A 14,207-nucleotide genomic window follows, 5' to 3' on the forward strand; every position below is an offset into this window, starting at 1 on the left:
GAAGTGGCTGACTTTGGAGGGCTCACTTCTTTTTTTAAAATTAAATTTATTGGCGTGACATTGGTTAATGCAATTATATAGGTTTAAGTGGTACAATTCTATAATACATCATCTGTATATTGTACTGTGTGTTCACCACCCCAAGTCAAGTCTTCTTTCTCGCTTCTTATTTTTGAAAGCTTTCTGGAAGTCTGCCACTTAAATTTTCTGGGCTTCATTTCCTCTTCATGAAAAATGTAATGAATTGTGTCTGTCACCCATTTGTCTCCCAAGGGTGGTGTAGAGCACCTACAGGAAGTTCATTCATCCACAGTGCTATGCTGTCACTGACAGGCCAATGGGCCTCTCTGGCTCAATAATGTGTTCTTGGTTTCTTCTGCTTTGGGAAAGGGAGTGTGTTATTATTCCCTAACCTCTTATTGATAATATTTATTTGCTACAGTTCAGATAGCCCTTGATTAAATATGGAACTCAAAAACTTACCATACACGGGAATCTTGACGAGAAGACTCATTTCTAGGCCTGGCTGCTATGAACCCTCTTCACAAAGCTTGCTGGGAATGAAGCAAAAGTTCTGATCGCTGTGGCTTTGGGTATGCTCAGCAATTCTGTGCTGTCACTGGTTATGTCAGAGACTGTCAGCTGGAGATTTGGTTGGGACAGAGGGTAGAGTAGGTCTAGGAGGGTGGATGCATTTTTATTTCTTAAATTTCCCTCCTGGTGCTTATAGAGACACAGGAATCTCATCCCTGTGACTTTGGATAACAGGTGGGGTTGGGGGTTTGGGGGAATTTACCTTCCCATTGCTAGGGCAACATTAAAAAGAAACATGTACTATTGTATTTGGGATAGAAGTTGTAATGAGCCTCTTTGGGGGGACTCTGGTGAGATCAGTGTCAGATGCTGCCTGTGACTGGTCCTGGGCAACCTGTTAGGAGCTACAAAGCAGTCCACAGTTTGTGGCTGCCTCTGCTGGTCCTGCTTGTGTGTGGGAAGGACCAAGCTGTGCACCAAGTATGGCTTCCACCAGCACCGAGTCTGGGGGCAAGTTAGCAAAAGGCCTAAGGCAACATATTTTTGTTCTGTCATTTTTTGCTTTTAAATATAAAGCTATGTTTTAGATGTGTACAAATTAAAAATCTTTATATCATTTTAGTGAAATGACCTTTTTAATCATGAAGTAGTCATTATTTTTTTCTAATGTTTGTTTAGAGATTATTTTATTGGATAGTAATATAACTATACTTTGCTATATTTTATATTTACAGTTGCCTTTTATAGAGAAACATTGACAGCAACAAAAATGTTTAGCATAGCTATACATAGAGTTTAGCAGCAACATAGCAACAATATTAAACTGTCACTTGGTGGAGCTAGAATACTATGCATTTCTCACATACTCTTTCAGCAGATTTATTTGGAAAAAAATTGTTTTATGGCATAATCTAAGACTAACACCCCCAGTTGCCTTTGAGGAAACTCATGTTTATTGTTTTCTTTATTCTTGTGCCAGAGTTTAAGTAAATGCCAAACTTATTTGGCATAAAGTTTTTTGCTTGTTTTCATCAAGCTGAATTCAACACTATAATCTCCAAGGCTCTAGGAGTCAGTTAAATAGGTGTATCTTTTACTGATTCAACAATATCTTGGCATATTTTACATGGTTCCTAAAAACCCACAATCTTTTCACTTGCTAAGTCAATTACTGTAAAACAAGGTGAGCTTTAAATAGCTTGTGATGCCTAGAATGAAATACCCAATAGATGTCACACACGTGCTTGCTGATGGCCACCAGCCTTTGGGATTCTCTGGCACAGTTGGGGATTTTAGGGCCACTCCATATATTGATCAAAACCTTTAAGGTGAAAATTGATGGTGGTCATTAAATGAAGGCTGCCATAGACATGGGAAAGTCTCCTTAAGAATGAACTGAACTCATGGAAAATTCTGAATCAGAGCCTTTCTTACATTCATCTTCCAAAATTGAAAATTCAAAGACAGATTATTTATATTTATGTGTGGGTAGGTAGAGTTTTGTCTCTTCATCAATGTTATATTTTGCCAACTTTTCTTCTCAGGTAGTAGACGTACTTCAAAAGGATCGATTCTAAAATAAGGTTAATATCTTTTATACTTAAGAGGTCTAAGCAATATACATACCTTGAATATTCAAACAGAATGATAAAATTAATGTAGACATGGACCATTACAATGACATGTAAAAAAGAATAGTTGAGAATTTTAAAAGATTTTTTAATTTAGTTTGGTTCTGATACTCTCATACCTTTTTTTTTTTTTTCCCACAAAAGACTTGTTTTTAGCAGTGAGAAAGATTTCATTTGACCCTGTAAATGACTATTTGGGAGAAGTGTGGAAATAGGATAACTAGCCTTCTGTGACACATTATTATCAGGGTAGGTCCAGGTTTTGTGGGACTTGACCTTGAAGACCTTGCAGTTTAGGACTCTATTATGTAAAAGGACACAAAATTACAAATGCAAAATTAGGCACAAAAGTCCACATTTTCTTGAAATGAGAAAAAAGTAGAAAATTCAAAATCCAGGAAAGCTGGAAAAAAACCCCTAAAACGTCAAAAGATTTGGAAAAATAATATTTTGTTAAATTAACTGCCCACACATCTGCATAACAATTTTCCACAGACTGGCTTCTGGCTCCATCTATTTGCCATCTTGTTTCTTCTCCATGACCCATGTAATTCCAGTGCTGGAGTCCATAGACATGTCAATATCATTATAAGACTTCTTTTTTAAAAAATTATTTTTCAATTACAGTTGACGCATAATATATTAGCTTCAGGTGTACAACGTAATGATTACACATTTATATACCTTACAAAGTGATCGCTCTGATTTTACCATTATATGACTTCTGTCTCTCACTTTAGTAAAACAATGCTGGATAATTTTTTCAATTTTTAATTTTTTTATTTATTGATTTTAGGGAGAGGGGAAGAGAGGGCGAGAGAGGGTGAGAAACATTGATGTGAAAGAATATCGATTGGTTGTCTCTCATATGTGCCTCACCCAGGGACCGAACCCACAACACAGGCATGTGCCCTGACTGGGAATCGAAACTGTGATCTTTTGGTTTATGGGTGGACATTCAACCAACTAAGGCACACCGGCCAGGGCACAATGCTGGGTGATTTACTACAGTGTGCAGTGGGAGCATTTTGGAATCCACTTGTACGTTAGGAATGCCAGTAATAACAGGGAACTGACTGCAAACTGCATGAATCACTTCCACTAGACTCAGACTAAATGTATCTCCAACTCAGCACCCCAGGGCTCTGCAAGGGCCCTATGCAAATGAGGAGCCCTGAAATATAAACTTCATTAGTTCCACAATAGTTCTACCTTAAAAAAAGGTCATTCTATCATGATGCACCTCATGTGGTAAAACTGACATTGTCTTTAGGGTGATTAGAAATTTGGAAACCACTCACACTATTGACACAAATGAAGGGATGGTAAGTTTGGGTAAAAGTATTTTAAAGAACATTTCTTGTATAAACAAGAGAACGTACATGTAGGGTATGTTAATTGAAGATGTTTTCTAAGAATTGTTTCTTGGCTTCAGTAAAAAGTGCTCAAGGAAATAAAGGCATTAGGATTTTAATTTTTACATTTTTGATTCATCATCATTCATTCTATATACCATGAGAAAATATAATTTAAAAATATAGCTTGAAAGACATAGGTACTTTCTTGTTATTTAATTTACATTCTTTTTTAAAAAAAGATTTTATTTATTTATTTTTAGAGAGGTGAAGGGAGGGAGGGAGAGAGAAACATCGATGTGTGGTTACCTCTCACATGCCCCCTACCGGGGATCTGTTCTGAAACCCAGGCATATTACTTGACTGGGAATCAAACTGGCAACCCTTTGGTTTGCAGGCTGGTGCTCAATCCACTGAGCCATACCAGTCAGGCCTAATTTATATTCTTAATCTATCAGAAAGATTTGTAATGCCAGCAGTAAAATTATTGTTTATTTCATGGGACAAATCCATGTTATTGAAAGGCTTCTCCTTTTAATTTTCAACCCCCCCCAAACCAACACAACTTTGTATCAAACATGAAGTTATTTTTGGTTTGATGATGTAGGGAAATCTCTTGACTCCTGAATAGAGCACCCTATGCATGCCCTCCCTTTGCTAAACATTAGAACTGTAGTAATAGAGATAGTCAACATTTATCAAGTGCTTACTAGGAGCCAGGCTCTTAGCTAAATGCTTTACATGCATTTTTTTTGTTTAATCCTCAAAACAGCTCTATGAAGTAGGTACTATTTTATAGATGAAGAATCCTAGGCTTAGAGATAAGCCTAGGTCCACGTAGTTCGTTAAGTGGCAGGCATGGTGTCTGAGCATAGACTTGAAAAAAAAAATCCCTCCTACAATATTGTCATAGAAGCAGTGAAGGATGGCAGTAGGGTTTGATACTCATAGATAGCACCTGAATGACTAAAACTTTAAAAAGGGAGAAGCCCTAAATTTAAGAGAGAGTGTAGCGAAGGAAGAGACAGTTGAAGTTCAGTGCTAGAGCCAACTGTGTGGGTTTGTATCCTGGCTCCATCCTTTACTAGCTGGTTGACTTTTTGTCAAGTTACTTAACCTTTCTACTTACACTTTCTTTACCTCAGTTCCTCTGCTATTAAGAGGATAATGTAGTAAGGCGTGAGGGTTTAATGAGGTAATATAGGACATTTAAACCAGTGCTTTGCATAGTAAACCCTGAAAAAAGTGTACACCATTATTGTCCACTAATATTTAAGCTTATTTGTCTTTGAGATAAAGTATGTGGCATGTGCAATGCTAAGTAAACATATAACAATTTCTTTACCTTGTTTATTTTACTAATACGTATTATTTGGTTCAGGACCCTATAGGTATTTTGGAGTATGTGTTCATGACAATATTATAATATCAATATAAAATCCTTTCTAGTTTAAAAAAATGAAAACACTTTCCAGGAATGTAAAATTTAAAAAGTCTATACCATATTTATATTTTACTTTGATTTAAAGCATATTGCAACTATGTAGAAGAATTGCCAGTCCAGGTATGTTCCTGGAGATGTTATGACTTTCCAGAGCTTAATCTACTATTTATGTTGTAAAATTATTAATATATTGTAGCTCAGCAGAAACAGTAATATAACATAGTGAGAAAAGTACATCTCTGCTCCTGATACGCTTAATAAACACATTATTCATTTTTTATTCAATTTAACTGCAAATAGCTCTATTGAAAACATTGCCACAGGGTACATTTCTATTTTAGGGTGACAGGAAAATAACTCCTGAAGAGTCTCAGAAGTGAGACACAAAATAGAAATTGTATAGTAGATGGAAAGGCAAAGCATTCTCACATCTATGAATAACTATATTTCCCAGAAGAGTAAACATTAATGGCTTTAATTAGCTTATGACTGCTCCTGAGAGCCCGTTCTTGCATGAGATGAAAAACATCTGACAGTGCGTTATGACTGCGCTTCTCTGTCAGCAGCACAGGATGGATTAGTGGAAGTGCCGTTTAAATGGGCTTTCCCTCAATGTAAACTGCGTCCTTAATCAATGCTGACATGACGAAGAGCCGCTCTCACGATTAGGTCATATACTATTCACTCTCGACAGTTCTGCATCATGTCGAGGTTTCGCATGGCATTGTATCTATAGAAGACTCCGGAAGGTTATTTCGTGTGATTATTTCTTATTGCACAAATGGAATAGAAGTAAATACACGAGGCTGTTTTTCATTATTAGAAGTTTGTTTTTACATTGTTCTTCTCATTTGCTTGGAGAAACTCTCTGGATATGACCTGGCTTGGGATTAGATTTAGGGGTTTTCTTCTATTTCTTGGGCACCGAGTTGGGGTCTGTATTTACTCCATCAGTCACCCTTGGTCCAGGGGGCTTTGTTACAAATAGATGCATTTTAGAGTTTTCCTGGGTATTAAAATAAGTCAATTTTGCAGGCTAATAAGTATAGTCAAGATTTTCAGGCTTTATTAGAAAAACAGGTATTATTTATTAACATGGTAAATAACTAAGCTGTATAAGATTTCTTAATTTATCTTGTTTTTATACTTTTAAAGGGGAAAAAACCATCTTGGGTCAGGCCAATCTTATCCTTAGGAGACTTCCATGGATTATGATGTTTTTAGATCCGCCCAGTAGTCTGGGTTTAGGCCAAACATTTTGCATGACAGATTTTATTGGGATTTTGTAACGAGTCCATCTGCCACCAGACTCACCATATTTCACTGTGTTGAGTCAAATTTCTGTAATACATTTTGAAGCCCATTACATTCTTCCAAAACTACAAATTCCATCTTTGACAGGAATCAGTGACCTAAATCAGGGAAGCAGGGGAGGGGAGACAGTGAACTGGAGGTATGTTGTTTGACTAGCAGGACAACATATACTCAGCTACGTGGGCTGTGCTGCCCATTGTAACTGGACTTTATAACTGAAAAGATGCCGGAAATCTGGGTTTTTATGTAAATTCTTTGATAGTTAAATGTTAGCAACTAATTAAAATGAAAATGTAATAAATTAAGTATGCCAGTGCCTACTCCCCTTTTATGGCATCTGCATAGGAATTTGAAAAAAAATCTGCCAATCTTTACTTATTATACACCATTCACACACTGCAGACCAAATGCTAAAATGCATTTAAAGAAAAGCTGTCCACACCAACATATTGTTCTAGTATCATATTCTATGCATTTCACTTCTAGTTATTTTCTAAAATTAATGCAGTTGTATTTGAGCTACATATGTTTTTATATGACTAACAGTGACAATACATCAGTGATAATGTACCATATTCAAAGAGAAAAGATAAGTGAGAAATTTACTCCATTGATGAATATCTGGTTCTCGTTTATTTAAACCTTTTGGTATCCAGGCTGCTGGGTGGATTAAGGAACAGATGGGGGAGTTGTGATTTAATAGCACAGTGTCACTGCCAATTCTGCCTCTAACTCTAGGTGCCCCTTGGCAAAAAAAAAAAAAAAAAAATAAATCACCCTTTGCTGTAGGTAGTAGCTTGTTTTGAAAAACTACTCTAAACAATTAAGATACTCTGCAAATATAAAATGGCACCTAAAAGCTTTTAGGTTGTAAAGAATGTGGTTATAGATAAACCATTTGTTTTTGTGTCATAAACAGAATTTTGTATGCAACTGATATTGTATGTGCACATAGAGAAAGGCAGACAAGGTCATGAAACGTAAAAATCTGTCTCCATTTGGAATGAAATTCTGCATTACTCTTTCATAAATGGCTCATGTTGACCTAAGAGTGCAAAAAAAAAAAGAATGTAGAAGTCACAGTGAAGCACAAAATTAAAAATGAATCAGCAAGCAGTGAAATTAAATGAAGAATAAATTAACTTAGGATAAAAGTCTAAGATACTGACCGGTTGTTAGTTAAATATATTTTAGTTATTTCCAGTATTAAGGGGGAAGTTGTTCATCAAGACCAATGATCTTTTTAAAAATCAATAATGTTTACCTGTAGTTTACTTATTGGTTTAATATTAATTTTGCAAATGTGCACTTGGAATGAAGTTTTTTTTCGCCTCTTGTGAGGCCAGACAAAAATGAAACACAAGACCCAACTTAATTAGCTTGGCAGCGAATAAGCGTGGCATTTAAGGGTTTGGTCTGACAGCTCTGGGCTTGAATTCCAGCTCTGCTTAATGTGAGGTATGTACCATTGGGAAAATATTTCACTTTTCCAACCCTCAGTTTTCTTAGCCACAACTGGAGACAATACTATTTACATCATGGCGTCATTGTAATGTTTATAGGAGACAGTCTATGTTTCCATGTTTACAATAACATCAGACATACAGCAAGTACTCAATAAGTGGTGGCTGCAATTGCCATTACAAAATGAGTGAGCCTTCCAGTTCTGGTCCATTCTAAGAAATACAGTGGGAGGAATTTGACCTTGATTAATTTCCTCAATAAGCACTCAGTGAGCAGTAACAGGAGCAAAGTAAAGAACAAACATCCTATCAAAGGAGTATGCATTATTTAGCAAGGAGAAGAAAACCTGATAGGTGTCCTAGTATTTTAAATAATATTAGAAAGGATTTGAAGAATTACTGAAAGGACACTTCTATATATTTGCATAGTGACTGTAAAGAAAAGGTTGACATACACTTGGATTGTATTGAGATATATGGAATAAATTAAAGCCCCATATGGCAGGACACACTGAAATGAAATTATGTGATAATTACAGACCCTGGGGGTTGAAATTAACCCTGAGGTTAATAATTCCAACAATGTTTTATTTCTGACCAATGGCAAATGTAAAAATTCAATATAAAATTTGGATAAAAATAGAGCTGCTATTGAAAAATAGTAACTTGTGGATTAAAATGAACAACTAGCAGTGGCACTTTGCACTTGAAATAATGTGAATAATTCTTGGACTCCTATAAAATGTTAAAGTTTAGTCTATATTGGAACATGAAAAAGAAACAAAGACCGCTTGGTAGGAGTGCGGTTGTATTTCTCAGAGCATGGTTTGTCTGAGTAAATGCTTTCAACCTGGGATTTGAAAAACTGCTCTCTGGGACAAAGATCAGAAGTTTCTAGAAGTGGATTTGGCTAAAAATTTAAAATAGAAATATGTGGCAACAAGATACAGAATTTGGAATATAATTTGGAAACAAATTCTAAGTCCAAAGAGATTTGAGGTTCACAGCTGCACATTTTTGAAATCACCAAAGGGCATGCTTTATGAAAGACTTGAGGAGAGTAATTGCATAGGCATGTATTTTTGTTTTCCTGTAAGTGAACTTATTATCTGGAGCTTCAGTGGAGCCACAGGGCAAGACCATTTCTGAAACGGTTGTCATGCTTTGTGGAATGATGTATGAGGTCTGTCCACAATGTATCCATCCATGTAATACGAAAAACAGAGACATTGATTGAAGAAGATACAAGATACAAGAAACACTGTACGCAGGACAATGACACCTCAGTCCCCGTCAAATAAACACTTTGGGTACTCACACAGTTCTACCAATCGCCATAAGCTGCCCCCATAGAGTGCCAAATCTGGGCTGTAAGGGGACTGAGTCACATGAATGGTTTGACGTTTTGCCAAAAAGCTCTTCGTGAGAGACATGATGCATGAGCAGGTACATTGCCATGATGAAGCTGCCAATCACCAGTTGCCCAAAGCTGTGGCCTCCTGAATCATCTGAAAAGTTTCTGTGGAGAAATGTTCAAGCTTAATGCAAAATGTGATGCAGATTCATTATTCTACTTGCGCACTCATTTTGAATGTGATGGCCTCACAGTACACATGCTCACTCAATGACTAGTACAGTGAAGTGGTCATTGTTCACACATGCACATTCCAGTCTGCCCTCTTTGGCTGCCAAGTTACATCGATGTCATGTAAACTGTTCTTGTTATATTAACAATGGTTGGACTTTTTTCTGGACAGACCTTGTTGTATTATTATTATTCAGAATAGTTATGTGGGAAAGGGAAGCTATTGGTACCCTAAGGGCATCTTAAACACACAAAAGATGATACTAGATATGGCAACACAGTTGAACTCAAGAGCATTTTTGTAAACTGAGTGTCAGAGAGATTGTAGGCTCAGCAATGTCTGTAAAAATTTATGAAGTTTGCATATGAATAGAATTCAATCATGCAATCAGTTGCAGAAAACTGGAAAAAACCATGTTGGGTAATCATCACTTACTGAGTACCCTATATCAGGTTTTGAGGGGAAGGAAAACAAAGAGTTGGCTTGAGGTAGAAGTAGAGGTCAGTACAATCTATGGGTGAGCGTGAAATCACCACCCAGAGGCATCTGAGGGGTTGTCATTTTGAATAAGGCTAAAGCTGCCAAACTATTAACCCTGTTCTAAAGAGTGACTGTGAGCCAGGTAGTACTCATTCAGAGTGGAGGCACTTGTTCTTATCATGAAAATATTTAAAAATATGAAAACTGTAGAAGTGAACCTGGACCTGTTTTAAGTGATTACCTGCCCTCTTGCCTGATTTTTAGTGTCTGTTATATGCAGGCCAAGGACCATGTTCATGTACCCCGCTTAATAGTTATACAATAAGTATTTTAAAAAACGGACCCATTTTTCACTGAAGAAAGTCTATATAACTTTCATAAATGGAAAACTAGTATCACCAGTTATAAATACTTAAAAGTGAAAACAGTGGAAGTAAAGGAAATGCCATTAAAGTCTGGACAAATACTGTGGCTTGTTGGGGGCTTTCATTTTGAGGTATATTCTCTCTTTGCTTATAAACATATGAAAAATGTCCATTTACCCAGTGAATATACTTTTACGAATGAAAGCTGAAGATTTGTATATGCCTGTGCCAATTAACCTATATACAAAAAAACTAAGGACAGTGGTTGTCTCCTGTGGGGAGAGGAGAGTGGGTGGATGGCTGGGAGTGGAGTGGAAGGAGGCCATACTTTTCACTACATATTCTTTTGGACCCTTTCAATGGTAGAATAGCAGTTAAGAGCATAGACTAGCGCACATGACTTCAAATTCTTACTCGGCAGCTTACCAGCTGTGAGACCTTGAGTGAGCTACTTAATTTCTCTCACTTCAGTTTTGAAATCTGTAGAATGGGCATATTAATTGTATTTATCTCATAGAATTTTAATGATGATGAGATAAAATATATGAAAACTGTTTAGAGCAGTGCCTCACACATAGCAAGGTTATAAAAACATTTGAAAATATTTTTATTTTTGTTCTGTGTGCTTATTTGATCAATAAAAATGAATCCTTTTTAAAAAGGATTTTACCCAGCCCCCTACCTACCTCCCATCTGGAAATCACCAGTCTGTTCTCTGTGTCTATGAGTCTGTAATCATAGGGTATTTGTCTTTCTCTAACTAATTTATTTCACTTAGCATACATAGTCCCTCTAGGTTCATTCATACTGTTACAAACAGTAAGATTTCATTCTTTTTTTAATGGCCAAGTAATATTCCATTGTAAATATGTACTATAGCTTTTTTATCCAGTTGTCCATTTATGGGCCCTTGGGTTGCTTCCATAGTTTGGCTATTATAAATTACACTGTAATGAACATAGGGGTCCATATATTTTTTCAAATTAGTGTTTTGGGTTTCTTCAGATATATAAAGAAAGGACCAGCCAGGGCAAGTGGAGTAGGCAGAAAATACATCTTACAGGGGAACTTTTAAGAGCTTGGGCAGGCTGTACTGTTATGCGGTCAGATTTCCCTTTGGGAGGGGTGATGGTAACAGAGTGAAGAAGGCAAGTTTTAACAGAATGTTGCCCCCTTATCATTGTGTGTATCTCATAATCTCATAAAAAGAGAGTTTGGGAACTAGCCAAAAGATGGAATTACCATGTTTTTCAGATTATAAGACACACTTCCCCCCCCAAATTTGGGAGGAAAATGGGGGTGCATCTTGTAGTCTGAATGTAGCTTACCTGGCTCACTGGGGGTGGGGGGAGGCGGTGGTGGAGCAGGGTCACAGGAGGCAGGAGAGGGACCACATTTTTGCTTCAAAATTTTTTTCCCTATTTTCTTCTAAAACCTAGGTGCATCTTGTGGTCCGGTGAGTCTCCTAGTCCAAAAAATAGGGTATATCTTTTTTCTTTAGCTTCCTAGTTTTGCACGCTTTCTGGAAATTTAATTAAGATTCCAGACATCCCAGCCATAAGTTTTAGACAGCTTCTGTTACCATTATCAATTTATGTGTTTAGCCCAGTGTAATAAAGCCCATTTCTTTTAAGGTAATGCCTGTTTATTCCCAGTGCTTATGTTTTGTAAAACACAAACATGATCAATAATTATGGTAAAATACTTTAATTTTGAATATCACTGGCTCCACTGAATAATAGAAAAGTTATCTAATTGTAAATACCTCCAAGGACTTTCCCTCCACCCTGCCTTTCCTAGTATATTTATTCTGTTGAACTTTCTAGAACACATGCAAAACATGCTGCTAGTTATTTCTGTTTTGGAGTCTTTCTATGGTATTGTATATGAAATCTAATTAGCAAGCTATATCATATTTTATGGCTTTTACATTAAACTTTTATTTAACAAGTGTTTTTGGTAATTTTAAGTAAAAATTGTTAAAAAAAACTCTCAATTATCTATCCATCACTAACATTTTAAGGGGAAAATTGATATATAAAACAAAGAAGATCTCATATTTTTTCCAAGGAAAATTGCAAATCTTCTATATTATATCATCTGAAATGTACATCAGGATAAAATAATGAAACATTACAATGAAAAAATGGAAATTATACTTAAAATATAGATTCATTTTTCTAGGTGTGATTGATTGCAATTTTAGGTAAAGGCCAAATGCTGTTTACAAAAATCCCCTCCCTGAAGGGTTTGTAATATGCTTATTTGAAGTCTTATTCAACTGTCTTTAACACAAGGAGAAAATTATAAATCAAGTGATATCTAAATAATTGATCCTGCAGAAGCAACAAATACAATTCTAGAAAAGTGACAATAGGCAAACCGTTGTCACGAAGTCCCAGAAGAAATATGTGGACAGTCAAGTTATGGGCAGAATTAAAAAATGGTGTGACTGTTTCTGGGCAATCCCATTGCCAAATATTGCCAAGTCCAATACTTTTTCAGTGTACTTTTCCTTTCTGTTTATTTCCCTCTCTCCAGTTTTGAAATCATTAGAGTAAGGCGTGAGTGCTGTAAGAATGCCTTTAAAACTAGACATTGTGATAGTGGTGTCTAAAAGTGAATGAAATTTGAGTTGTCTCATTCTTTTTGTATGTTCAGTGATGCCTAAATCTGACCAGGGGAAGACCTGGGAATCCTGGGCTTTTTCAAGCTGGGCTTATTCCTGAATTTGGATGAGGGCATGCACATGCTAAAATGTTTACACGATTTACATGGCTCTGGTTTCAGAGGGAAAAATCTTGGCTGATTTAGGTTGATTTTATTTAAATAACCCCCAGAACATTTATTGAATTAGTCATCATTATACACCCCACAATCTTACACCAAAGAGTCATTTTCAGAATAATAACCTTGGACAATTCTATGTTCATGTTAGTGTTGCTCAAATCATTTTTAGAATTATATGTATGTGTGTAATTACTTTTTGAATAAATTCAGTGGTGACAAATATTTATTCTGAGGATAGACCTTTTTGGATTTTTCTTTTTAAATAGAACTTTTCCTTTGATTATCAAAATAGTTAAAATTTATCATAAAATATTGGAAAGTGATAATCTTTCATATTGTGCCAGAGAATCTTTGAAGCCCAAAGAAAGCTGTACTAAAAGCCATTATAATAAAATGTCAAAAATTAAAAACAGGGAGAGAATATTAAAAGCAACAAGAGAAAATTAACTAGTCATGTATAAAGGATATTAGCTGATTCGTCAGCAGAAATTTTGTGGGCCAAAAGTGAGTGGCATGATATATTTAAAGTACTAAAAAACCCTGCCAACCAAGGATACTTACTGTACCTGACAAAGTTATTATTTAGAAGTGAAGGAGAGAGAGAGTTTCCAGATAAGCAAAATGTAAAAGAGTTCATCACCATTAAACTGGCCTTACAATAAATGTTAAAGGGACTTCTTTAAGCTGAAAAGAAAGGGTCTTAATTAGTAACAAGAACACATATGAAACAATAAATCTCACCGGAAAGGTAAATATACAGTAAAGGTAATGGATTAATCACTTATAAAGCTAGTATGAAGGTTAAAAGAAAAAAGTTGTACAAATAACTATGACTACAATAATTAGTTAAGGTATGCACAAGATCAAAAGATGTAAAATGTGACATCAAAAACATAAAATGTGTGAAGTAATGATGTTGAGTTTTACAATGGAATCAAAGTTGTCATTAACTTAAAATAGATAGTTATAGATAAACTGTTACCATATGTAAGCCTTGTGGTAACAACAAAACACAAACCTATAGTAAATACACAAAAGAGAAAGACAAAGTCATCAAAATACGAAGTAATAGAGCAAGAAAAGAAAAAAGGAACTACAAAAATAGCCAGAAAAAAAAAAAGGCAGTAAGCACTTACCTATCAATAATTACTTGAAATAAAGATGAATTAAATTCTCCAATGAAAAGACATGGAGTGGCTAATTGGATTAAAAATCCCCCAAGAACAATACCCATGTATATGGTGC

Source organism: Desmodus rotundus, chromosome 8 (assembly GCF_022682495.2).
Source record: "Desmodus rotundus isolate HL8 chromosome 8, HLdesRot8A.1, whole genome shotgun sequence".
Taxonomy (NCBI): domain Eukaryota; kingdom Metazoa; phylum Chordata; class Mammalia; order Chiroptera; family Phyllostomidae; genus Desmodus; species Desmodus rotundus.